The sequence below is a fragment of the Triturus cristatus genome, chromosome 5_2 (genome assembly GCF_964204655.1).
Source record: "Triturus cristatus chromosome 5_2, aTriCri1.1, whole genome shotgun sequence".
Taxonomy (NCBI): domain Eukaryota; kingdom Metazoa; phylum Chordata; class Amphibia; order Caudata; family Salamandridae; genus Triturus; species Triturus cristatus.
In genome coordinates, this window is record NC_140588.1 from 1,117,364,308 (window position 1) to 1,117,392,272 (window position 27,965).

General features: G+C 46.8%; 1 long non-coding RNA gene across 1 annotated transcript in view; it reads right to left on the reverse strand.

The window, feature by feature from the left end:
- Positions 1-27,748, reverse strand: part of LOC146829846 (uncharacterized) — a 40,709-nt gene extending 12,961 nt beyond the window's left edge. Inside the window, exons 1-3 of the long non-coding RNA XR_014962302.1 lie at positions 27,652-27,748; positions 26,735-26,840; positions 26,523-26,621 (exon numbers count right to left, since the gene is read on the reverse strand). This is a non-coding gene — a long non-coding RNA (uncharacterized LOC146829846). The remainder of the gene's footprint in view (positions 1-26,522; positions 26,622-26,734; positions 26,841-27,651) is intronic.
- Positions 27,749-27,965: the final 217 nt, after the last annotated feature.

Sequence of the window (27,965 nt, forward strand, 5' to 3'; positions counted from 1 at the left end):
GTTTTTGCAGGCGCTGGGGCTGGAGAGATCTTTGACGATGCTGAAGAGTTCCTTGCTGTTGTGGGAGTTGTTGTCCAGTCATTCTTTGAATGTGGTCCTTTTGGTGGTGCGGATCAGTTGGTGGTGTTTGTGGGTGGCGTTCTTGAGGGCTGTCATGTTTTCTGTAGTCTGGTCGTGGCACCAGGCTTTCTCAAGGGTACGGCAGGTTTCCTTGTAGTTTTTGAGGTCGTTGGTGAACCAGGAGGCTTTCTTGCTGCCGTGTCTGCTGGGGGGGTTCTTCAGTGGTGCGAGGTCATCGGCGCAGTTGGTGAGCCACCGTGTGAGTTTGCGGGCTGCTTCGTTGGGGTCTGTCGTGTTGGTGGGGGGGTTCTGGCTGAGGGAGGTGGTGAGCTGGACGGCGGTGATCTTGCTCCAGCTTCTGCGGGGAACCTGTTGAGGGTGGTTGTGGATCGTGGTTTTCCTGAAGTTGAAGTGGACGCAGCTGTGGTCTGTCCAGTGCAGTCCGGTGGAGTGGCTGAAGGAGATGTGCTTGCTGGAGGAGAAGATGGGGTCAAGCGTGTGGCCGGCGATGAGGGTGGGGGTGTTCACCAGTTGCCTGAGTCTGAGGTTGGCAAGGTTGTCCAGCAGGGTGCGGTGTTGCTGTCATTGTTGTTCTCCAGGTGGAAGTTGAGGTCTCCTAGGAGGATGTAGTCTGAGGAGGTAAGGGCGTGCGGGCTGACGAAGTCTGCGATGGCTTCACTAAATTGTGTGCGTGGTCCCGGGGTTCTGTAGACGTGGGTGCCTCTGAGGGTGGTCTTGGGGTCGGTGTGTATCTGGAAGTGAAGTTGTTCGGCGGCGGTGAGGGTGTCGTCGTAGTTGGTCGTGATTCGGATGGTGTTTCTGTGGACGATGGCGATGCCTCCTCCGGCTTGGTTGACGCGGTCCTTCCGGGCGATCTTGTAGCCATCCGGGATGGCTATGGCGATGTCGGGAGCTGAGGAGGTGTTCATCCATGTTTCTGTGAGGAAGGCGACGTCTGGTAATGTTGTGTTGAGAAGGTTCCAGAGTTCGACGGCGTGCCTGTGGATGGAGCGGGTGTTGAGCAAGATGCACTTGAGGTGGTCGTTGCTGGAGCCTGGCTTGGTGGGTGCGGTGCAGGATCGGGTGCAGGTGAAGTTGCAGGCGTGGCAGGTGAATGCTCCGTGGAGAAGAAACCACTGTTCGACGAGGAGGAGCCTGGAAAGCTGCATGGAAGAGTACTGTCCCTGACCTGGGGGATTGGCCTGCAGTGGTTGCCTTGCTGCTGAAGAAGAGGAAGAAAAGACTAAAGGAACTTTTATTTGACTTGTGCTGAAGATCTCCAAGGGCTTGTGAGTGAGCTTGCCCCTGAACGAAGTCCCAGGACCAGTGGACTTCACCGCCGTGAAGAGAGCACCGGAGAACTGCCTTTTTCCCCGTAATGAAGAAGCGAACTGCCGGGTACGTCTCCATGATCGAAGCGTACCATCAGAAGCCTAGACCCTGCTGTCTGGCCCGAGCAACGTGCCTAGAAGTCCCCAACGAGCCGTTGCTCGCAACGCAAAGGAAGGACCTGTCCGGCCTGAGCAACGCGACTAAGAGGCTCCTGCGAGCCATAGCGTACAACGTAAAGGACGGACTGTGCATCGTATTTGCTTATAGTTCCTACGGACCGTACTACTCAGCGTACGCTCCTTTCCCCTGCTCGGAAGGGCTGTGGTGCGTAGAGTAGCTGTGTACGTCTCCCCTGAGCGGAGCGTACTGTTCGCTTCCACATTGTGCTTCCAAGAAGGGTGCCGATCCTACGGTACGGCGTGTACGCCGCCACAGAACTCCCGCGCACTGGACCTCCGCACCGTCCCCTCAAGCAGCCGCGACCCAAGGCCCAAAGTGCCATAGTACGCCCCCACTACAGAAGGACACCGCGATGGACCCCGCGCTTATTTTCAAGGCAGCATCTGTGACGACCTCATCCAAGATAAAGGTACTGTGTGTGAGACCCGGTCTCAAGCATTGTTTTCACCGCGTACGAAGTGTACAAAGAGGGCCAATGCGCACAGAACCTGAACATTACGCTAAACCTCAAGAATTCTTTCTTTTCCTTGTGCAAAGTATTGTGGGCCCATCTAAAACGTTATTGGGTCTTGTGATAAGCCTGATTATATAAAAAACACATATTTTTGATAAACCCAGTGTGGAGTCCATTTGTGGGGTATCATTAAGTTATTGTGTTGGAAATTGGCTGCGATTGGATTAGCACGAGCGGAATCCATCTCGTATTTAGAGGCTATCTTGTCCATTTTGTGGAATCCATTTGTATTTCTGGCAGCCATTTTGCCTGCCATGTGCTCACCAAGAGCTGTCTCCTTCTTCACTGTTGTTTTCCCTTGTGCTCTGTTTAAAGGACTGGCTATACTTAGACTCTGCTACTCTGCACATGCGCAGAAGAGTCTAACTGTCCATGAATCTGTTTTTAGTCTGTAGCTGTCAGGTTGTTTCTACCAGAGTCAGCACCTGCTAGCTCCTCCTTTACTGTTGACTGTGCATTTATGTATGACCATCTATGTGCATAACTCTTCTCATGTATACTTGTACCGCCTTTTTTCAGCCCCTATGTGGGTATAAAAGGACCATGCTCTTTCTGTTCAGTGTTCTACTTCACTCAATACCGAAGGGTGGTATTTGAATGTAGTTCCACCTCATGAGGTTTATTAAACTTTGTATTTTCTATTCCAGTTTCTGTGCCAACTTCTTCCTATTGGTCTGAGGACTCTGTGCAGAGAAGGGCGAACCCCTTGCACTGGTAGGCCTAGCTGAGGTCCACTTCAACAAATTGGCGCCCAACCAGTGGGGCTCATCGGCGACTCGGATGCCCAAAGGGTTGGTCGCGACGAAGGATTGGAATCTCGCTCTGGACGCGATCGCTGCCCGATGAGACCCGAGTCTTGGCAACCACGGTGTTTTTCCTTTCTTTCTGATCTGACCATCCAGGTGGTGCCGGTCCTCGACTGAGATCTCTTCTGTTTACCCGCCGTGCAGTGACCATTTGGTCGATTTTAGAACTTGGCAGTTGGAACCTGGACACCAAGTGATTGGTAAGTGGCCCTCTGCGTCGCTTGCTGTTGGTTTTGATGCCTGGGATTGGTAAGGTAGTTTAGTAACACTTACTGTGGCTTTTGGATTGCGCATTTAGTGTTGGCCAACTTGGTTTGTTATGAGATATATATATATATATAAGTTGCAACCTATATATGCAGGAAATGAGGAGAATTTTCTCTATCTGAATTGATTTGAACGGCACATCGTACTAAAGGTACCTTAAGTGCTACTTTGATTATAATACTGCATATTCTGCACTATTTTTGGCATGCCTGTTTTTAGCACACTTCATAGGACGTGTTGCTTTTGTAGTGGTACCAATTTGAGACTTGATGAAGCACAACCGGCCCCCCTGGAGGGGACACCTAATAGGGAAATGTATATTAAGCATGGTCTTTCTTCTATAATGTACAGCACATTATGGAATAAATACACTCGTAAGGATCCTGAGTTGCGTTGGCCTATGTATGGGTCATTTGATTTACGAAAGATTGAGTATGTGGAACAATGTCTGTGTAAGCGAAAGACTAGGCAAGATATGTTTGATTGTGTACGAATGTGGGAGAAAGAAGTGCGTGAACGAATGAAGCGTGAGCAAGCTTTGATTGAAAAAGAACAGCGAAAGAACATTTATGTGAAAACATTAGAGCTGAAGAACAAAGAAATGAAAGAGTTAAAAGAGAGAGAAGATAGGGAGCTCAATTTACAGGTAACTGGCCAATAAGCTGTTCGGCGGCCCCTTTATCCTATACTTAATAAACCACAAGATGATTCCTTATTATTAGATCGCCCTCCACCTCCGTATACTGTTCCGTCTGCCCCTCATGAGTCAGATGAGGACTCTAGTTCCGAGGAAGATAAGGCACGAGAAACTCATTCTATGTAGACTGCTGCGCGTTCGTCCCAGCTCCGATCTGCTGCTCGTTAAGCAGTTCATAGCACTGCCCCCGCCTCTGAACTTCTAGATAGTATGAGAGGGTGGTATGAAAGGGAGCAGCTGTATTTTACTGAGGTGTTTGCCGCAGAGGTCCTTGAGCTGTTTAGGAAATATTCTGAGGAGTTAGAGCCTGACGATATAGCAGATAATTATAAACAAATGCGTGATGGTCTTTTTGTTTTCTCACAGGTGGCTGATACAATCAGGCGTTTGGTTAAACTGCGTGTTGATGCAGTCCATTTGCGAGAGGAGAAAAAGGCTGCAGAACTAGCTGCACAGACATCTCAGACCGGCATGGCACAAGATTTTACCTCCGGAACAGATAAGACTATAATAGTTCATGCGAAACCTATGCGGGAGGCCGCACCTTTGTATGTTCCTCCTAAAGGACAGGGTACAAGTGATGATAAGGCCTCTATTGATGCGAAGGGTTATTTTATTTATAATTGGGTTTACACTCCTTGGAATAGGACGGATGTTATGGCACTTAAAACTGCATTGCCTGATCCGCGGAAAAATCCAGCCGCTTTTTATGAGGAAATTGAGGGTGCTATTAGCTCTTGCACTATGACTTTGCCTGATATTGATTTATTTTTCGGATTGATATTACCACCTGATATGTGGAGAACTGTTCGTAAAATTGATGATCGTGCAGCTTTTGGGGCATTATGGAGAGACTTAGAACAAATGGATGTAGAAAGGGAACCCGCACAGAAGCCATGTCAGTTAATTTTAGATCTTCCCGCAGCTATATTAGTTAAGTTAAAAACGATTATTCCCCCTAAAAAGATAGATTGGACTATTTTAGCATCGTGTAAGCAAAAGGCAGATGAATCGTGGTAGTGGACAAATGAGAAATCGTCCAGGATATTCAGGGCCTAGAGGAAGCACTGGTGATCGTGTTAGGTTTGATGCTAATATACGTGGGCAGGATGGGTTCAACACTTTTGATAGAAGGAACCAATATCAAATGTCTGACTATGTGCCATCTGATTCTCAAGATTCTACTCATGCATAGGATTGCCTAGGATGGGGTAAGGAATCAGTTGAAGTTCCAGTAGATCAGATGGGTCCCTATGTTACAGCAAATGTTTTGGGCTCCACTGATCAGTTACTGGTTGATACATGAGCTACTCGTAGCGCCTTGTCTAAACAATTGGTTCCAAGGGCTCCCCAGTCTGGCTTAACCATTACATCGATAGGCTTCGATGGAACCCCTTCCCTTAGCCCATTATCGCAACCACTTGCATTGCATGTGGATAAATTTACTTCTCCATGTCCATTTTTGCTTTCCCCAAATACACCAGACAACATTGTAGGTCTTGATATGCTTAAGTATTTCAGGGCTACGATACGATGTTCTCCAGAAGGTGTACGTGTTATCTTGAATGACAACCATCCTGTGATGGAGAGAGCTTGTCTTGTTAAAGAGGATATTGCATTAGCTTCACTCCCTAGTAGTTTGTGGGCTACTTCAGACACTGATGTAGGGCGAATGGTTATTCCACTAGTACACATTAGTGTCAAGGAGGGCGCTGTGCTGCTACGTTTGCCTCAATCTAAAATTTCACAGGAAGGTGAAGAAGCACTCATACGTATTGTCCATGATCTCATTGAAGTGGGGGTTGTTGAGGAAGTTCCTTACAATGTTTGTAATAGTCCGATTCTTCCTTTTCTGAAAAAAGATACTGACACTAGGGTTTACAGATTTATTATTGATTTGCGAGAAGTTAATAAGATTCTAGTACCACAATACCCCGTGGTTTCTGACATAACGACACTTCTTACTTTGGTTCCCCCGAAAGCGACTACATTTTCTGTGACAGACTTGAAGAATGCTTTCTTTTCGATCCCTATTCATCCTGATAGCCGATATTTGTTCGGTTTCACTTTGAATAATCGATCGTATAGATTCTGTAGAGTTCTTCAAGGCTATACTGAGAGTCCTAGTATTTACAGTCAAGAATTAAAAAGACAACTTGATTCTTTCATTTTGCCTGAAGGAGTGGCTTTCATACAATATGTCGATGACATCTTGTTGGCAGCCGACACCCCTGAGCAGTGTGAAAAATGTACTTTGTCATTGCTGTCTTTTCTTGCTTCCCATCATCACAAAGTATCACAAAAGAAATTGCAATATTGTAGACCGAAGGTGACCTACTTAGGTCACCTTCTGTCTAAGGAGGGCCGTGCACTCACACCAGATCGCATTCAAGCTATTTTAGACACACCAGTGCCCCGTACTCAGAACGATGTCCGTGCATTAATTGGTCTCACTTCTTTTTGTAGGCAATGGATATTAGGATTTTCTCACATTGTTAAACCCTTGCTAGCACTTTTGACCAAAGATACTCCAATGCCCCTCCCATGGACAGATGAATGTGAGACTTCTTTCCGACAGTTACGACAAGCTCTTTGTTCAGCACCAGTGTTAGGTACTCCAGATTATACGAAGCCTTTTACATTATCTGTACACGAGAAAGATGGATGCGCATTGTCAGTTTTAGTACAGACACACGGTGACAAATAGCGTCCCTGTGCATATTTTTCAGCAGTACTTGACCCTGTTGCTCGTGCGTTACCTGGATGCTTCCATTCAGTTGCAGCAACAGCTGTGTCAATACGTCAGAGTGAAGGGATAGTTTTGTCACATAAACTGTTGGTGCTAGTACCCCATGCGGTTGATGCCCTTTTAAATCAGACGAAGACGCAGCATTTAACTAGTGCTCGTCTGACAGGATACGAATTGACATTGTTGGCCCCTCACATTACACTAAAGAGATGTGCGATACTAAACCCAGCCACTTTGTTGCCATACCCGGCGACTCAGTCTCAGTCACAGGAGTCTCATGATTGTATATTCCTTACTGAGGAACAGACAAAGGGTCGTGTCGATTTGCAAGACACGCCCCTTTCAAGTGTTGATGGGGAACAATGGGTTGATGGGTCCGGTTTGAAGTTACCAGATGGTACAACGTCAGCTGCATATGCAATTACAACACTTCAGACGGTAGTTGAGACAGCTCGTATTCCACAGAAGTCAGCTCAGGCAGCTGAGCTAATAGCGTTGACACAAGCGTGTGAACTTAGTACTGACTTATCTGTGAACATTTATACAGACAGCCGCTATGCTTTTGGAGTGGCTCATGATTTTGGGCTACTCTGGAAGGAGAGGGGCTTTCTTACATCCCACGGGGTGCAAATAATGCATGGAGAATTAGTACATAATCTCTTGACTGCTTTAACATACCCGAAGAGGATAGCAATTGTTAAATGTAGCGCACATAAGAAAATAATTGATAAGATAGGACAAGGCAATGCTTTTGCAGACCAAACAGCCCGTGGAACTGCCATGCAGCGAAGCACCACGTCTATGTACGTAGTGAAGTCACAGGCCGAACGCTGGCATGATACCAGACAGGAAGTGCTAGATATGCAGAGATCTGCTTCTGCAGAAGAAATTGAGCAATGGTCTAAGGAGAGAACATTGGATGATGAGGGCTGTTGGAGGAATAAAGAGATGAGCAAGTGGAGATTGCCGACAGATTATTTACAACCTATAATTCATATCGCACATGGGCCAGCACATGTTGGAGCCTCCTCGATAACGAAATTGCTCACGCACGTTTGGAAGCATCCAGAAATGGCCGGTACAGCTAAAAAGATGGTGCAGTCTTGTCTGATTTGTCTTCAGCATAATCCTGGTAAAGGGACACAAACTCCTACAGGAGGCTTTGCTACGCCAACCGCACCTTTTGAAGTTTTGCAAATGGATTACATCCAGCTTGAGCGCTGTAATAACTTAAAGTATGTTTTGGTAGTGGTATGTGCCTTTAGTAAATGGATAGAGGCATACCCTACGAAGGACAATACAGCTCTAGCTACAGCAAAGGTGCTTTTGAAGGAATTTTTCCCTAGATTTGGTGTTTGTAAGCTTTTATGGAGTGATAACGGACCCCATTTTATTGGGAAAGTTGGCGAATATGTCCTGAAGGGGTTAGGGATAAAGCAGAAGTTTCACGCTGCTTTTCATCCACAATCAGCAGGGTTAGTGGAGAGGTATAACGCCACACTTAAATTAAAACTGGCGAAAATACTAGCCTCCACATCCTTGAATTGGCCAGACGCATTACCTTTGGCACTGTTGTCCATTAGATCAGTGCCACATTCGCGGTCTGGTCTTACACCTTATGAGGTGGTATTTGTGAGGCCTATGAACATTTGGGGAATTCCTAAACCACGTCCCATACATGATGTGCCATGTGTATTGATGAGTGACTACCTATCAAAATTGACTGACAGTTTGGTCTCTATTCATCAACAGGTTCGGGCAGCTCTTCCTGATAGGTCTGCAGGTGAAGGCCATAGACTTTGGCCTGGAGACCAGGTGATGATCCGATCGTTCCAGAGGTCGAGCAGTTTGGAACCGAGGTGATGCTACCCGGAGCAGGTGCTCCTTTCAACGAGAACTGCGGATCGAGTGACGAACAGGAGGAACTGGGTGCACTCCACCCACTGCAAGAAAGTGGCGTCTACCTTGGTGGATCCTGTTGCTTTGATCGACCATCGGGACATCCTGGATACAGAGAAAGGCCAAGCCATATCACCTGACGAACCTAAGGAAGTCTTCCCGGACCACACAATTCCTGGAGTATCCCGATACCAACTGAGAAAACGGAAAGAGCCTGCATTGCTGAAATAGACTGGTTGAGCAACCTCCCTGGGTTTGTGAAACGGAATGCCGATGTGGCAAGGGGAGAGGATCAGTTCTGTATAGTGTAGCGACACCCGTCTTGACCCTCGGTGAAGAAATCAACGGCTGCCCAGGGATAAGAGCTCCAACGATTGTTTTCAACAATAAGCTGATCATGTCCACAATGAGATCAACTGTTGCTAAGAGAAAGATCATTTGTGCTATAGGGTTTGTTGTTGCTATGGTGGCTGTAGCAGTAATAACCTGGTTCATTGAGAAAGTGGCTCCTGCTCGAGAACTTTTGATCTCTACTACTCCAGTATCAGTTGAACACCTCTACTTTTTGCTTCCCTACCATGAGCAGAAGCATTGACAATCCTACTTAAATAATACCTTTATCCAGATGTTGCATCATACTCACAATGCCACAAATACTACCAACTGTTGGGTGTGTGGGATGATACCTGCACATCAAAAGAAAGGAGGAACCCCTTTTATTCCTCTTCCCTTTTCTCATAATGGTTCTTGTCAAGCTTGGTATGCGCTTTTGTTTGCATCTGGAAGACGCACAGTAGGCGGGCTTCTTTTTCGCCTCAATAAATTATGCTATCAAGATAAAGATGGTTATCTTCAAGCCAAAGGGACCAAATGGGAATGGGAAGAGTATCAACCGGAAAATATTTCAACGCCATATATCTTCACAAATATGAGAACTTTTACCAGTAATAAACAATTTGTGATTTCTGTTACTAGAGCTAAAGCAGATTTATGTGTAAGCAGTATTGTAAGAATTCCAGTGGGGAAAAGTGAATGTACTGTAATTCTGTCTATTGAAGGTATAAACAAAAGCACTTTCATAGCCTCACACAATACTTATTTTATCTGTGGTAGCCACGGATATTATCAACTACCTGCTGGATGGTCAGGCGTGTGCTATGTGTCCTTTCTATTGCCCCCTGTGTTTCTAGCACCTGCATCCTACCACCGTGACCTTAAATTATTCGACGATATCTCTAGGAATAGATACAAAAGGACAATAAGTGTTGGCGAAGTAGACCAAACTGATACCACTCTGCAACAATATGTCGATTTTAATTTAGGTTTGTTCTCCTTTGTGGGTGCTGCATTAAACAGTAGGAAAGTAAGACGATTAACTAGAGTTGTGGAAGCTGTTACCAATCAGACAGCTATGGCACTCGGCAACATTACGGAGGAGCTGCAAATTGCAAGGATTGTAGCTCTCCAGAACCGAATGGTCCTAGATGTAGTTCTGCTGATCGAGGTGGTGCATGTCGCATCATCGGTAGCAGCTGTTGTGTATTCATATCGGATCACTCGCCTTCAGTATATGACGCAATATCAAAGCTGCATAAGATTGCTGCAGAAATTCATCCAGAGACTGGTACTTGGACTCTGGCTGGATGGTTTGGACTCTCGTTTCTGCTTGGGGCTGGAAGTTACTAACTATCCTGTGTATAATTATTTTGATACTTTTTACATGCTGTGTATGTATCCAATGTGGTCCAATGCTTTGCTCTATTTGCATTTCTGTCTGTATACCTGTCAAAAGAGACAAAGGCCCAACAAATGTTGAATAAAGAAGTGGCTGAAATAATGCTAATAGATGTACGGGATGCATATTTAGATTACCCCAGAGGAACAGATGTTTTCAGCTAATGCTAAAAGGGTCGTCTGTTGTAAATTGGCTGCGATTGGATTAGCAGTAGCGGAATCCATCTCGTATTTAGAGGCTATCTTGTCCATTTTGTGGAATCCATTTGTATTTCTGGCAGCCATTTTGCCTGCCATGTGCTCACCAAGAACTGTTTCCTTCTTCACTGTTGTTTTCCCTTGTGCTCTGTTTAAAGGACTGGCTATACTTAGACTCTGCTACTCTGAACATGCGCAGAAGAGTCTAACTGTCCATGCATCTGTTTTTAGTCTGTAGCTGTCAGGTTGTTTTTACCAGAGTCAGCACCTGCTAGCTCCTCCTTTCCTGTTGACTGTGCATTTCTGTATGACCATCAATGTGCATAACTCTTCTCATGTATACTTGTACCGCCTTTTTTCAGCCCCTGTGTGGGTATAAAAGGACCATGCTCTTTCTGTTCAGTGTGCTACTTCACTCAATACCGAAGGGTGCTGTTTGAATGTAGTTCCACCTCATGAGGTTTATTAAACTTTTTATTTTCTATTCCAGTTTCTGTGCCAAATTCTTCCTATTGGTCTGAGGACTCTGTGCAGAGAAGGGCGAACCCCTTGCACTGGTAGGCCTAGCTGAGGTCCACTTCTACAATTGTATGTGGTCACCAATGCTTAACCATTACACCTGAGATAACGCCTTGTCTTCTTGCGCCAAGGTACCTAGAGGGTGAGCAGGGGTTATTGTTAGAGTGTAACCCCTTACCCTGACTGGAAGAAGTGATCCCTGCTTGACACAAGTCCTTACCTGTGTCAATCAGAGATCCTGGATGTTAACAGTGCGGCATCAATACTTCACAGATTGCCCTAAGTTAAGTCTGTTTGGTCGGTGCAGTAGCGACAAGGGAGTTGACCTCAGGTTCAGTTTGTGACTTTGAGGGTTCTGAGATCACAAGAGTTGTTATTATTTTTTGAGGTGGGCACTCATCCACCCCAAGTAATAATCCAATGTTTTATAGCTACCAACACTTTTCATGGAAACTGACAGCTCTATGTTTGCATTTCCGGTGTTGAAAACAGCCCATTTTCATCAAAGGAATTTGTGCTGCTTTCAAAAACTAAGAAAGATTCTGTTTGGACAAATATCATGGGGCACTGGCAGTGCTCCTTCTGAGGCTGCCATCAAGAGTACCTGATGGGAAGGGATTGATTTCCAAATCTGAAGGGGACCCAAGGTTAAAACCTACTTTGAAGTGTTGGTAACTGGTGTCCTTAACTGTACATTTGTTTGTGACCGGAATTGGTGTTGTAAACAAGGAATACATCACAATTTTGAATGAACACCCCTTTCATGCCCCTTCCAAATTGTCATTTGGTGTGGGTCACAAAAGCAATTATAAACATAGAGAGAAGTTTTGTGAATCTTAAAGTGTTTTTTTTAACATTGTAAGTAACTGTTTGCAAACCCTATGATTTTGCAAATCACAGGGTCTGGGCCTGCAAAATTGCACAGTACATGTTGCTTCAATGAATTAGGACAATATGATTTTGCACTGTAGCACTTTAGCTTCAAGCACTGTAAGCTAACAATCTCCTCTGTCTACTAATGTAAATTAAGGGCTCCTACAAGTAGTAGGTATCACTGTATGTGAAATGCCTCTCATCCTGAGCTCCCGAGGACAATTTGACAAGCCCTGTGTGATCTGATGGAAACACATCCATTTGCAATTGATTTCTGCCAGCTTATGTTTACCAGATGAAGAGACAACATCTTAATGGCGCATCACATGAAACTAAGCACAGACGCAGAAGATTACCTTGAGCAAGTAAGTAAGGAGTAAGTAAAGAGTTTTAACTGTTCAAGGCAGTTTGGTGGGTAAACATATAGTGCATCTCCTACACTACAGCTGCGTGAGGGGCCTGAAGATATAGCCCTGGAAAGGTTGTGGTTCCCATGTTTGTGGGGAGCGCATGCCCCCCGTATTTAACATAAATAGAACGGGAAGGTGGAGGTGTCCGTGGCTGCATGTGGCCCGAAGTAGGCCCACATGCATTTTTTTTAAAAGCCCCAGGGAAGTGGTGGTCCTTGGGCTGCTGGTGGCCCGCATGGCTCCCCCGCACTTAATAAACATCGCCTGGGGAGATGGCTGTACCCAGGGCTGCAGAGGCCCAAACAGGCCTCCGTTTATCTCATTATAATTTTCCCCGGGAACTGCCAACCCAGCGGCTTAAAAAAAATGAAGCGCAATATACTGTGCTTTGTTTTTTAACATTTTCGGCAGGATGTGCATCCCCTATGCTTTTTTGTGACCTGGAGTTCCCAATTGGACCCCCTGAGAAGGTCGTTGCTGGTGGGGCGAAGAGGTCCTCTTGTGTCCTGAGGACTTCAGGACTATAGTGGACTTCATCCCCCGGGCAGCAGTGCGCCAGTAGGAGCATTTTAAGAGTGGTGTAAAAAGTGTGTGTGGCCTCGGACCACTCTCAGCAATGTGGGACTTACAGGAGGTACCTGGTGGGCTAGTTGGCCCCTACAGACCCTCAGGAGGCAAGGGTACTTAATCCCCCAACCCAGAACATGCCAGGAGTCATGTTTGCAGAGTGACGGAGAAAGAGGGTGTGGTCTGTGTCCACCTGTCAGCTATCCCACTACCTGGGACATACTGCAGGTATCAGGTGGGCTTGGTGGCTCCTAAGGACACCAAGCAGTGACGTGGACTTTAATCCCCATCCAAGAGCCCACCAGGGGGTGCATTTGCAGAGTGGTGGGAAAAGGGGGCGTGGCCTGCAATGAGAACTTAGCAATGCTGTTGTATGGGGCTTACTGGAGGTAATAGAAGGTGTGGTTTGCCCCAAGGTTGTCCTTGGGGGCCAACTACCCCTCCTGTTACCTCCAGTAAGTCTCACACAGTGGTATTAGTAAGACATTTTCAGGGGCTGTGCCCCCCTTCCTCCACCGCTCTGCAAGTCCCCCTCCTGACACACTACCATTTAGGGGATGAAGTACACTTTGCTCCTGAAGGACCTTGGGGCCAAGAAGCCCTCCTGTTACCTCCTGTAAGTCCTACACAGTGGAATTCCTGAGCGCTGGACGGAGGCCCAGCCCCCTTTCTCCACCTCTCTGCATACACGACTATTAGTTAAAGAAGGATTTGCAATGTCATAGGTTTCATATTTGAGAGAGTTAGAGCTATGGCGCTGCAAATGTAAAAGTGCTTTACTAATGTTTCTTGGAGTGGAGTGGATGTAGGTTGTGTGTAGTGGAATTATGTGTTATGATGTGCACTGAAAGTATGTGAATAGACTTTGACTTTGATGTGGATAGAAATCATATGGTATATAGTGTATAGGAATTATGTAGAGTGACATTATGTGTTATGTTGAGTAATTATGTGGTATGGTAGTCTGTGTTGTGGAGTGGTAACCTCAAGTTTAGTCTTCCTCATATCAATGAGACAAATAAGAAGGAACCACTGAGGAGCACTTCTGGACCTACTCAGAGGTATGAGCAGGGCCACTGGAATTATGTGACTGTTTGGCTGCACAGACTTTTGCACAATTTTACATTTTCCGCATTTGCCACATAATCCTTTATCTGCTGCAAAATCTGTATATTTGAACCAAAAAAACCTTATTACCTTTGCAAACCTAGAATGGTCACATGTTACTTATTGCTAAATCAGGGTATTAAATTGGTAATAATAGTATGCAAACCACTCTTGCTTCTTTCTGCACCTCACTTGCCTCGTTCTGCATTTCTATTGCTTCTTTCTGCACCTTTCTTTCTTTTTCTATACTTCTTTCACCTCGTTCTGCTGATCTCTTCCACATTCTGCAACTCTCTTGTGTTTTTCTGCACCTCTGTTGCTTCTTTCTGCAACTCACTTGCTTCTTTATGTACCCCTCTTGACTGTTTCTGCACACATCTTCCGCCTTTCTGCATCTCTTTTGCTTCTCTTTTGCTTCTTTCTGTACCCCTGTTCCCTCTTTGTGTACCTCTCCTGCCTCTTTCTGCACCCCTCTTGCCTCTTTCTGTACCTCTGTTGCTACTTTCTGTACCTCTATTGCTTCTTTCTCTACTTCTGTTGCTTCTTTCTGCACCCCTCTTGCATCTTTCTGCACCCTTCTTCCCTATTTGTTCAACTCTCTTGCCTCTTTCTACAACTCTCTTCCCTCTTTCTGGACCCCTCTTGCCTCTTTGTGCACCTCTGTTCCTTTTTTCTGCACTTCCTTTGCCTCTTTCTGCACTTGTGTTGGTTCTTTTACACTGCTCTTGCTTCTTTCTGTACCTCTCCTGCAACTTTTTGCACTCCTCTTGCATCTTTATGCACTTGTCTTCCCTCTTTATGCACCTCTCTTGCCTCTTTCTGTACATCACTAGCTCTTGCTTCTTTCTGCACCTCTTTCTGCACTTCTCTTGCTTCTTTCTACACCTCTGTTGCTTTTTCAGCAATTCTATTGCCTCTTTCTGCACTTCTCTTGCTTGTTTCTGCACCTCTTGTGTGTCTTTCTGCACCCCTGTTGCCTCTTTCTGTACCTCACTTGCTTCTTTCTGTACCCATCTTGCCTCTTTCTGCACCCCTTCCCTCTTTCTGCATCTCTCTTGCCTCTTTCTGTACCTCTGTTGCTTCTTTCAATACTTCTCTTCTTTCTTTCTGCAACCCTCCTGCCTCATTCTGTACCCCTCTTGCCTCTTTGTGTACCTCTCCTACCTCTTTATGCACCTCTCTTGCCTCCCTTTGCATCCATCTTGCCTCTTTCTGCATCCCTCTTTCTCATTTATATACCTCTCCTGCCTCTTTCTGTACTTCTGTTGCTTCCTTCTGCACCGCACTTGTTTCTTTCTGTACCTCTCTTGCCTCTTTCTGCATAATTCTCCCCTCTTTCTACACCTCTCCTGCCTCTTCTGTACTTCTCCTGCCTCTCTCTGTACCTCTGTTGCTTCTTTCTGCACTTATGTTGCCTCTTTCTGCACCCCTCTCGCCTCTTTCTGCACCGCTTTGCTTCTTTCTGCACTTCTCTTGCTTCTTTCTCTAACTCTAGTGCTTCTTCATGCACCCCTCTTGCAACTTTCTGCACTCGTTTTCCTCTTTGTGCAACTCTCTTGCCTCTTTCTTCAGCTCCCTACCCTCTTTTTGCACCCCTCTTGCCTCTGTGTGCACCTCTGTTCCTTCTTTCTGTACCTCACTTCTCTTGCCTCTTTAGGCACCGCTCTTGCCTCTTTCTGGACCTCACTTACCTCTTTTTACATCTCTCTTGCCTCTGTATGTACACCTGTTCCATCTTTATGCACACCTTTTTCCTGTTTTCACAAATCTCTTGCTTCTTTCTGCAGTTATCTTTCCTCCTTCTGTACCTCACTTGCCCCTTTTTGCACTTCTCTTGTGTCTTTCTTCACCCTTCTTCCCTCTTTCTTCACCCCTCTTTCCTCTTTCTGCACCTATGCTGCTTTTTTCTACACTTCTGTTGCTTCTTTCTGCACCCCTCTTGCCTTTTTCTGCACTTCTCTTGCCTCTTTCTGTACCACTCTTGCCTCTTTCTGTACCTCTGCTGGTTCTTTCTGCACTGCTCTTGCTTCTTTCCGCACCTCTTTCATAAATTTCTGTATCCATCTTTCCTTTTTCTGCACCCCCTTCCCTCTTTCTGCATCTCTCTTGCCTCTTTCTGCCACCTGTTTCCACTTCCTACACCTTTCCTGCCTGTTTCTAATCTGCACCTCTTTTGCCTCTTTCTGTACCTCTGTTGCTTCTTTCAGCACGTCTCTTCCTTCTTTCTGCAACCCTCCTGCCTCTTTCTGTACCCCTCTTGCCTCTTTGTGTACCTCTCCTACCTCTTTATGCACCTCTCTTGCCTCCCTTTGCACCCCTGTTGGTTCTTTCTGCACTGCTCTTGCTTCTTTCTGCATCCCTCTTCCCCATTTATGTACCTCTCCTGCCTCTTTCTGTACCTCTGTTGCTTCCTTCTGCACCACACTTGTTTTGTTCTGTACCTCTCTTGCCTCTTTCTGCATAATTCTTCCCTATTTCTGCACCTCTCCTGCCTCTTTCTGTACTTCTCTTGCCTCTCTCTGTACCTCTGTTGCTTCTTGCTGCACTTATGTTGTCTCATTATGTACCCCTCTTGCCTCTTTCTGCACCGCTTTGCTTCTTTCTGCACTTCTCTTGCTTCTTTCTCTAACTCTGTTGCTTCTTCGTGCACCCCTCTTGCTTCTTTTTACACTTGTTTTCCTCTTTGTGCAACTCTCTTGCCTCTTTCTACACCTTTCTACCCTCTTTCTGCACCCCTCTTGCCTCTATGTGCACTTCTGTTTCTTCTTTCTGCACTTCTCTTGCCTCTTTCTGCATCCCTCTTGCCTCTTTCTGTACCTCACTTCTTTCTTTCTACACCTTTCTTGCCTCTGTCTGTACACCTGTTCCATATTTATGCACCCCTTTTTCCTGTTTTTACAAATCTCTTGCTTCTTCCTGCAGTTATCTTTCCTCCTTCTGCACCTCACTTGCCTCTTTTTGTACTTCTCTTGTGTTTTTCTTCACCCTTCTTCCCTCTTTCTTCATCCCTCTTGCCTCTTTCTGCACCTCTGCTGCTTTTTTCTGCACTTCTGTTGCTTCTTTCTGCACCCCTCTTGCCTCTTTCTGTACCCCCTTGCCTCTGTCTGCACCTCTCCTTCTTCTTTATGTACCTCTCTTGACTTTTTCTGCACTTCTCTTCCCTCTTTCTGTACCACTCTTGCCTCTTTCTGTATCTCTGCTGGTTCTTTCTGCACTGCTCTTGCTTCTTTCTACACCTCTTTTGCAAATTTCTGTATCCTTCTTTCCTCTTTCTGCACCCTTGTTCCTTCTTTCTGCACCTTTCCTACCTGTTTTTACCTCTCTTGCCTCTTTCAGCACCTCTGTTTCTTCTTTTGGCACTTCTTTTGCTTCTTTCTTCACCCCACTTGCCTATTTCTGTATCCCTTATGCCTCTCTGTGCACTTCTACTTCCTCTTTCTGCACCTCTTTTGCCTTTTTCTGTGGTTCTCTTGCCTCTTTATGCACCTATTTTGCTTCTTTCTGCACTTCACTTGCCTCTTTCAGTACCACTTTTACCTCTTTCTGCACCTCTGTTGGTTGATTCTGCACTGCTCTAGATTCTTTCTGCACCTCTGTTTCAAATTGATGCATCCCTCTTGCCTCTTTCAGCACTCCTCTTCCATGTTTCTGCTCCTCCCTTGCCTCTGTCTGCACACCTGTCCCATCTTTCTGCACCCCTTTTGCCTGTTTTTGCAACTCTCTTGCCTCTTTCTGTAGTTCTTTTGCCTCCTTCTGCACCTCTGTTGCTTCTTTCTGCACTTGTCTTGCCTCTTTCTGCACTCCACTAGCCTCTTTATGAAACCCGTTGCTTCGTTCTGCACTTTTCTTGCTTCTTTCTGTACCTATCTTGCTTCTTTATGCACACATCTTGCCTATGTGTGTACCCCTCCTCCCTCTTTCTGCACGTCTCTTACCTCTTTCTGAACCTCTGTTGCTCCTTTCTGCACTTCTTTTGTATCTTTCTGCACCTCTCTTGCTTCTTTCTGCACCCCTGTTGTCTCTTTCTGCACTTATATTGCTTCTTTCTGCACCTCTATTACTCTTTCATCACCCTTCTCACCTCTTTCAGCACCTCTGTTGCTTCTTTCTACACTTCTCTTCCTTCTTTCTGTACCCCTTCTGCCTCTTTCTGTACCTCTCTTGTCTCTTTGTGCACCTCTCCTACCTTTTTCTGCACACCTCCTGCTTCTTTTTCCACCTCGGTTGCTTCTTTCCACACCATTGTTGCGTCTTTCAACAATTCTCTTGCCTCTTGCTACACTTCTCTACCTTCTTTTTGCATCCCTCTTGCCTCTTTCTGTACCTCTCGTGCCTATTTGTGCACCTCTCCTTCCACTTTCTGCACCCCTTTAGCCTTTTTGGCACCTCTGTTGTTTCTTTCTGCACTGCTCTTGCTTCTTTCTCTACCTCTCTTGCCTCTTTGTGTACCTCTCCTACCTCTTTCTGTACCCCTCTAGCCTCTTTCTACACCTCTCTTGCTTCTTTCAGAAATTATCTTGCCTCTTTATGCACTGCTCTTGCTTGTTTCTGCACCTCGTTTGTGTCTTTCTGCGCCTCTGAATCCTCTTTCTGCACCTCACGTGCTTCTTTCTGCACCCCTCTTGCCTCTTTCTGTGCCCCTTTTCCCTCTTTCTGCACCTTTCCTGCCTGTTTCTGAACCTCTCTTGCCTCTTTCTAAACCTCTGTTGCTTCCTTCTGCACTTCTCTTGCCTCTTTCTGCACCCCGTGCGCCTCTTTTAGCACCTCTGTTGCATCGTTCTGTACTTGTCTTCCTTCTTTTTGCACCCCTCCTGCCTCCTCCTGTACTTCTCATCACTCTTTTTGTACCTCTGTTGGTTCATTCTGGACTGCTCTTGCTTCTTTCCGCACCTCTATTGCTTCTTTCAACAATTCTCTTGCCTCTTTCTGCACTTCACTTGCTTCTTTCTGTACCTCTCTTGCTTCTTTCTGTATCCATCTTACCTCTTTTTGCACCCCTCCTCCCTCTTTCTGCACCTCTCTTGCCTCTTTCTGGAACCCTGTTACTTCTTTCTGCCCTTCTTTTGCCTCTTTCTTCACTTTTCGGGCTTCTTTTTGCACTGCTATTGTTTCTATAAGCAAAGGAAATAAGAAAACAACAGCTGACCAAGGTCAAGCACCTCAATTCCAATAATATTGTGTGTCAAAAATTAAGTGCAACAACTCCCCGCATCCGCTGTTGAGAGATGCCAATCAATAGAACAGTCCAAAACAAAAAATGGAAGGTGCACTATAATAGAAGTCAAGAATAGAAAATACACTGGAAATCCAAGACGATTCTTCTTTTATTCATAGTTGTTTTACTAAAAACGGCACACAGCCAACGCATTTCGTCCCCTAGTGCCACAGGAACTTCGTCAGGGCTGTAACAATCACAAAGACATTTTTTACACATTGATATACATATATTCTGTCACGTTTTTCTCTTGTTCCGCTGAGTCGAGTGAAGCACAAGGGGTCCACCTCCCGACGTCCCCGGCTCTGAATAGGGAAACAGAGTGCCAGGGCAATCAGGCGAGGGAAAGGGAATTAGGATGGGAACAGCAGGGATAGGGATACCTGTAACATAACATAAATCATAACACATGTTACGGTACACATAAGGCAACCTACACTCATTCGGTCTCACTAGGTATGCCTCAACAGTGTGTCTCTCCAAAACATACTCAGGCAACGATAACCATGCCTTCAAAACCAATGTGACATAACAGAAGATCGCTCCCCTTCCAGCAATTTACAACCGGTAGGACCGTGCTACTTGACAGCCCCCTATGTTCCCTTCAAAGAAAAGGTGAAAAACCAGGGACCTCTCTCGCCAAACGAAAGCTGAACCTACTCTATTCTAAGGTCCTCGAGAGTAGGCCCCAACTGATATTGTGAAGTGCGCGGGGAGTAAGGATACAGTCACGCTCTCCCCTTGAACCCTACACTCGTGGTATCTTCCAACCACTGACTATTGTCCCGCACAGTGCAGCCCCTCCTTCCTGCTGAGCTACCTGAACGTTGCGGTGGCGGTGTCTCCGGTGATCCCACCTCACCGGTCCGTATTCCGAGTAGGGAGCGTCCGCTCCTACTTCTTCTTTGGTCCAGGGTTTAGACAACGCGGCCACGCTCGTCCAGCGTTCCGCGAGTAGGGATATGTTCGCACCCAGAACCTTCAAACGCGGTGACGCTTACGTCAGCGTCCCGCAAACCAAGTTGTGTGGAGACCAATACTCGGGCCTCTCGTACCCCCCGACGAATCCTCGGTCTAGCGGGGCACACGGCTGTTTCTCTCGTGCTCATTCGAGCTCCGGCGTTTCTTTCCTCGCCGCTTCCAGCCTCCACCAAAACAAATCCCACCAGGCAGTATTACGCGCACCGATTGGTCCTCGGTGCCCGTACTTAACAGTTGTGACCACGCCTCCGTCCCGCCGAGATGTCTGGGAGTTGTGGTCCAACTGTAATTTCGGTAGGCGCCTTGCTCAGCGCCTGACAGTATGCCCCCCGCCCAAGCGCCTCCTAGGACCAGGCTTGGCCGGGAAACGGGCGTGAAATAAACTCACGGCAGCAGGAGCATGCACATCCGAGGATGGAACCCAAGAATCCTAATCCGCCGTGTACCCCTTCCAAGCAATGAGGTACCACAAACGACCCCTCCGAAACTGTGAATCCACCTCCTTACGGACTTCGTATTCCTCCCGGCCCTCCCTGATTACCGGAGGAGCGGCCACCCTCCGAGCCCCCCGCGCCGGCTTCAGGAGGTTGCAGTGGAACACCGGATGAATCCGCAGTGAGGCCGGTAAGGCCAGCCTGTACGCCACTGCTCCCACTCGTCTCACCACGGGATACGGACCAATGAAACGAGGATGGAAGATGCTGCGCAACTTAAAACGGAGATTCTTTGTGGACAACCACACTCGGTCGCCCGGTTGATACACGGGGCCGTCCTGACGATGGCGGTCCGCCCAGGTCTTGTACAAGATCTTGGCCCTCTCCAGGTTCGTTTTCAGACGTCCCCCAGGGCCTGCAACTGAGCTGCAAGAGCAGGCTGGTTGCGCGTCTCCGCTGGGAATGATAAGGGGAGCGTCTTGGCATGATAACCGTAGTTAGCCCGAAAAGGGGTTTCTTTGATGGAGCTGTGCCAAGCGTTGTTGTAGGAGAGTTCGGCCAACCACAGGAGGGACACCCACGACGTACCGGCTTCTCTTGCGTAGCAACGGAGATACATCTTGAGCGTTTGATTAAGACGTTCGGTCTGGCCATCCGTCTGGGGGTGGAAGCTGGTGGACGTGGCCACTTCCACCTGCAAGGCTTTACACCAAGTCCTCCAAAACCGGGCAACAAACTGCGGACCCCTGTCAGATACTATCACTCCTGGCAATCCATGCTGTCGCACCACGTGAGATAACAACAACTGGGCGGTTTGACTGGCTGAGGGTAAGTTCGTGCACGGGACGAAATGACCCATTTTGGTGAGGCCGTCCACTATCACCATGATGGCATCATATCCCTGGTCCAGTGGTAGACCCACCACAAAGTCCATGCTTATGTTGTGCCAGGGCCCTGCGGGAGTCGGTAGCGGGACCAACTTGCCTTTAGCCTTGGAATGGTCTCCTTTCGCCCTAGCGCAGACTTCGCACTGCTGGATCCATTGCCGAACGTTCTTGTCCATGGAAGCCCACCAAAAGTGTCGTCTCATAAGGTGCAGTGTTTTGGTACGTCCTGGATACCCTGCAACCAGTGATTCATGGCACCACACGAAGACCTGGCGTTGCAGCTCCTCCAAAGGCACGAACAGACGATCTCGGTAAAAGGGCAACCCCTCTTTTATGTGCCTGTCCGCCTCCTGCTCCTCCCATTGAAGCCATTGCACCAATGTGCGGTGCCCTCTTATGGAGTTCAGAAATGTGTCAGCCCGAACCACACATACCACTTTCTCCGGGGGAATGAGGGCCTTGATCACCTCTGACCGATGTACCTGTCCCCCCTCTTGTCGCGATAGCGAATCCGCTTTCCGGTTCTCTGACCCAGGTCGATACGTAATGACAAAGTCAAAGCCTGCAAAAAACAGCATCCAACGCATTTGCCGTTGCGTGAGATGCCTAGCCGTTTTCAAGTACTGCAAATTTCTGTGATCGGTATAAACCGTTACGGTGTGCTTAGCCCCCCACATGTAGTGTCTCCATTCCTGGAACGCCTTGTGAACAGCCAGTAGTTCCTTTATGGCAATCGTGTAGTTTGCTTCGGCTGCTGTTAACTTCCGGGACAGGAAGGCTACTGAATGTAATTGTCCGGTCAGAGCTTCTCTCTGCGATAGCACGGCTCCCACGGCGATGTCAGAAGCGTCCGCCTCTACAACGAAAGGTACTTCAGAATGTGGATGTTGCAGAATGGGAGCGGTGGTAAAGGCCTGTTGTAACTCGCGGAATGCCTGCATAGCCTCCGGAGTCCAGGAAAACGGATGACCCTTGCGTAGCAAACGAGTGAGAGGCGAGACAAGCTGGGAAAAGTGAGAGATGAACCTTCTATAATAATTTGAAAAGCCCAGAAAACACTGCACATCTCTCACAGTTTTGGGTATGGGCCACTCCTGTACTGCTGCCACCTTTCGTTCAGCCATGCTCAACCCTGAAGGACTCAGGACCACCCCCAGGAATTCTACCCTTTCTACGTGGAATTCGCACTTGCTCAACTTGCAAAACAAATTGTTCGCTCCTAGCTTGTGTAACACTTGTGAGACGTGCGTGACGTGTTCCCTGGGATCTGTGGAATATATCAGTATGTCATCGATATACACCACTACTGTTCTATCAATGAGCTCTTTGAGGACGTCATCGAGAAAATACTGGAACGCGGGCGGGGCGTTACACAGCCCAAAGGGCATTACCCTGTACTCAAACAGCCCGTACCGCGTCTTAAAGGCCGTCTTCCACTCATCCCCCTCCCTTATCCGGACCAGGTGATATGCCCCTCTCAGATCCAATCGAGAGTATACGGTCGCCTCCTTCACCTGATCCAGCAAGACAGGGATGAGAGGAAGAGGGTAGCGGTTGCGGACGGTGTTTCTATTCAATGCCCTATAATCGATGCACGTTCTCAGGTCGCCATTGGCTTTCTTGATGAAGAAAAGGGGCGAAGCAGCCGGAGAACGGGAAGGCCTGATGAACCCTATCTCAACGTAGTGCTCTAGGTATTTTCGCAGATGTTCGGTTTCTGGCTCAGACAAGGCATAGACTCTACAAGACGGCAGGATTGCCCCTGGGATTAAGTCTATTTGGCAGTCATAACTGCGATGCGGTGGCAGGAGTTCAGCCTTACTTTCGCTGAACACCTCTCGGTAAGCGTCGTAGGCTGCTGGGAGGACCGTCTCTTTCTCTGCTGCGGTACTGAGGTGATACCCCTGAGTGAGGGCCAGAAGGTGAGTCCGATGCGCGTTGACACACGCCTCTTTACAGTACTCCGTGTCAAACTCTACCGTTTTCTGCTTCCAGTTAATGGAGGGGTTATGAGTCGCCAACCAAGGCATGCCGAGGATCACTTCATATTGTGAAGCCTCAATAATGTTAAAAAGCTACCTGTTCTACATGATCCCACAAGGGACCAGGTTTGGTCAGGGTTAGAGATTCCGTAACCTCGGTGATGGGCCCTGATTTAAGAGGCTTTCCATCCACCGCCCAGACTACCTCGGGGTTTGTTCTCGGGATGCGCCTTAACCCAAGCCGCTGTACTAACCCACTATCGACGAAATTTCCGGTGGCACCGGAGTCAATCATCACTCCTATCTCGTGCTCTCTAGTTCCCACCGTTACTCGCATGTTTAATACAACGTGTGATTCGGAGGCAACCGACTCTACGACGGCTAAAGAAGGTAACTGCAAGACCCTAGAGGTGGGTGTTTCATCCGGAGTGACAGAGGCCCGTTCTTCAGCAGGTGATGCCTGTACTGTGGCTACTGCCACTTTCTTCGTACCTGCGTACCCCCCTCTTTTGGGTTTGACGGGACAGTCACGAACATAATGGCCTTTCTTGCCACAAATCATACAGAGACCGGCTAGTCTGCGGTTCTCTCTCTCGACCCGTGATAACGGGGCTCTGATTGCACCCACCTCCATAGGTTCTGCATGAGAGTCCGGGGATGCCCCTGCGGGTCCGGGTCCTCTCTCGGCTTTCTCGACGTGAGCATAAGCCCTCTCTCCCTTCCGCTCTGCCAGTCTATGGTCTAACCTAAGCGTAAGGTTCATCAAGTTTGTGTACGTAGTGGGCTGCGGATCAATTTGCGCCAGTACATCCTTCATGTCCTCCCTCAGGCCCTGGTAATATAGGGACATACGCTTTTCCTCAGGCCACTCTGTTTCCGCTACGAGACGATTGAACTGGGTCAAATACGTTACCAGATCATGTTTGCCCTGTCGGAGTGCTAATAATTCTCTATCCGCTGATAAGGTGGTGGCCCTCCTGTCAAACACCCGCTCAAACTCGCTTCTAAAGGCGTTCCAATCTGACAGCAGAGGATCGTCGTATTTGACCAAGGGGACTGCCCAATTGTCCGCGTCCCCCGTCATATACGATATAGCAAACGCCACTCGTGAATGGTTAGTCGGAAATGAAGCGGGTTTACATGAAAAATGTAACGCTATTTGTGTGAGGAAGGTTTGGATTTTGAGGGGGTCACCCGAGAACCTCTCCGGGCTTGCCAGGGGTATGGGTGGTGAAACGTTTACATGTATAGGATTCGATGACTGCGAGGCGTCAAATGGGTTGCGCCCTTGCCTTTCTACCCTGTCTTTTAGGGCTGCGGTTTCTATCTTAGATGCGGCCAATTCCTGTTGTACCAACATGAGGGCTTGTAACACCTCATCTAGAGAGGCCATACTTGTGCTTGACTCGACCCACACAGAACTATTTCCTAGGCTCGTAATTCTGTCACGTTTTTCTCTTGTTCCGCTGAGTCGAGTGAAGCACAAGGGGTCCATCCCCCGACGTCCCCGGCTCTGAATAGGGAAACAGAGTGCCAGGGCAATCAGGCGAGGGAAAGGGAATTAGGATGGGAACAGCAGGGATAGGGATACCTGTAACATAACATAAATCATAACACACGTTACGGTACACATAAGGCAACCTACACTCGTTCGGTCTCACTAGGTATGCCTCAACAGTGTGTCTCTCCAAAACATACTCAGGCAACTATAACCATGCCTTCAAAACCAATGTGACATAACAGAAGATCGCTCCCCTTCCAGCAATTTACAACCGGTAGGACCGTGCTACTTGACAGCCCCCTATGTTCCCTTCAAAGAAAAGGTGAAAAACAAGGGACCTCTCTCGCCAAACGAAACCTGAACCTACTCTATTCTAAGGTCCTCGAGAGTAGGCCCCAACTGATATTGTGAAGTGCGCGGGGAGTAAGGATACAGTCACGCTCTCCCCTTGAACCCTACACTCGTGGTATCTTCCAACCACTGACTATTGTCCCGCACAGTGCTGCACCTCCTTCCTGCTGAGCTACCTGAACGTTGCGGTGGCGGTGTCTCCGGTGATCCCACCTCACCGGTCCGTATTCCGAGTAGGGAGCGTCCGCTCCTCCTTCTTCTTTGGTCCAGGGTTTAGACAACGCGGCCACGCTCGTCCAGCGTTCCGCGAGTAGGGATATGTTTGCACCCAGAACCTTCAAACGCGGTGACGCTTACGTCAGCGTCCCGCAAACCAAGTTGTGTGGAGACCGATACTCGGGCCTCTCATACCCCCCGACGAATCCTCGGTCTAGCGGGGCACACGGCTGTTTCTCTCGTGCTCGTGCGAGCTCCGGCGTTTCTTTCCTCGCCGCTTCCAGCCTCCACCAAAACAAATCCCACCAGGCAGTATTACGCGCACCGATTGGTCCTCGGTGCCCGTACTTAACAGTTGTGACCACGCCTCCGTCCCGCCGAGATGTCTGGGAGTTGTGGTCCAACTGTAATTTCGGTAGGCGCCTTGCTCAGCGCCTGACATATATACATTTAAAAAATCACAATTCTAAAGACCAATCCACAATACAACACATTAGGAAAAATAAATGTTCATACAAACATATAAATTTGGAAGAAACATAAAAAATTACACAAGAACAGAATGAGTTTCCCAGAACCACAACAAACAATAAATTATAAAAAGTCACGTATTATAAATAGAAAGCAAATCTGTACATTTGAATTTCACGAAGTGAAAACATATAATCCTGAGTATTAAGTCCAAAAAGTGAAACTAAAGAGATAATAAGGAAGAACAAATGAAGAGAAAAGGAGCATAATAGAAATAAGGCTTAAGATAATTTAGAAAAGGGGAAATAAAAAATAGTGAAAAAGAGAACATCTCACCTCACTAAAGGTAACCGAACACTTTCAGAATACGCATAAAGATTCAATTTCGGTGCTTGTGGCGTGTGAAAGCACTAATACAGAAAATCCGATATGACCAATCAAATGAGGTTCCTGAAGGAATATATTTATTGTTACTGTTTTTCTAAAACAGATTATTGTGGCAACATTGGTAATACATACAAAAAAGTAACAATGCCAATAACGTGGCAAGACCGAAATATAAAATGCCTCACCTGGAAAATAAACCAGTAGAAGGAAATAGTCAGCTCAAATCAAGAAAGCGTTCCTATCAATCAAAGAAAAGCAGAGGCGTCTATGGCATACGAGACTCCCTGAAATAATTAAGTTGAGTAATTACCCAAAGGGCCAATATGTAATAAAAATAAAATACAAATTCGTTTCACAAAATATACATAAGCCAGAAACATAAGACAGAAAACCTCACCTTAATAAAGGGGGAATACGGTACTGAGTAAGTTGCCAATACAGGAGCGGTAATAATCGCTCAGTTAATGATGATAGAAGACTAGTAAATGCCCACTATCAGATTTCTGAAAGAAAAACAGAATCAGTCACTAAAACCCGAATCACCCAACGATGGACAATTCGAATATTAAAAGGATAAGTGATGGGGTCAATAGGGAAATTATTAGAACCCTAATGAATCATAATTCATAAATACCCCGAGGATAAAAATATAAGATAAAAGACACAATATCTGAGGTTTCCCTTACCGCATTCTAACACAAACAATATTATGCGATCTTTCTCTCCTCAATAGTAGTCAAAGTTGACATATAACATATTATGAGTAAGAGTGCAATGTTGCACATATAATCAATAGTCCCATTCTTTTAAAACAAGGTTAAGCATGGTAAATAACAGCTATGAAGTCAAGGTGTTCTTACAAGAAAAAAAGGTTCCTGGATATTGTAACATCGTCAAATGCCACGAAAGTCGCAAAATAGAAATGCAGGCGAGAAGGTATCCTGTTTTCAAATACATCGCTCAGAAATCCGAAGACATAAAGTCAGTTGGATATGTAACGCGCAATTAAAAAGCTGGGCACTGGAGGCATTGACCTACAGTGTTTAAGTATAATAAAGGCAGCACGTCTATTTTACCACACAAGGCTGACATTTGCCAATAGCCAAATTTAATAATAATGCAGACACGAATAAGATTGGCAACGTGACAACCAGCCCGTTGTTAAATGTACTAAGCAAATAACCAAATATAAACAGAGCAGCATGGTACATAACAATCGGATTAGAAAGGGAGCAATGAGGAAAATAACCATGCAAATGTAACGGAGCAAGGAGGTCGCGTGTCTGAAGTAAAACCCAATATACCCTAGCTTACCTTATCAGTAAGGAGCACGCGAACAGTCTGATAACCGTAGGCGACGCGGATCAGTACAGAGAAAACCGCCATTTGGCATTCAGTTTAAAAAGAGCCCGCTGTCAGGGTTAGTGACGTAAACACGCTACGGGCAATTGTGACCATAAACAAAGGACCGCAAACCGAGAATAGAAAAGAACCATACCATGGCGGCCATATTGGTGTATCAGAAAATTAGTTCTCACTAATGACAACCCAATACCTAAGGGCGGTACGGATTAATACAGGGAACGTCGCAATTACGAATTCAGTTTAAGAAATACGTGCTTGTCAAA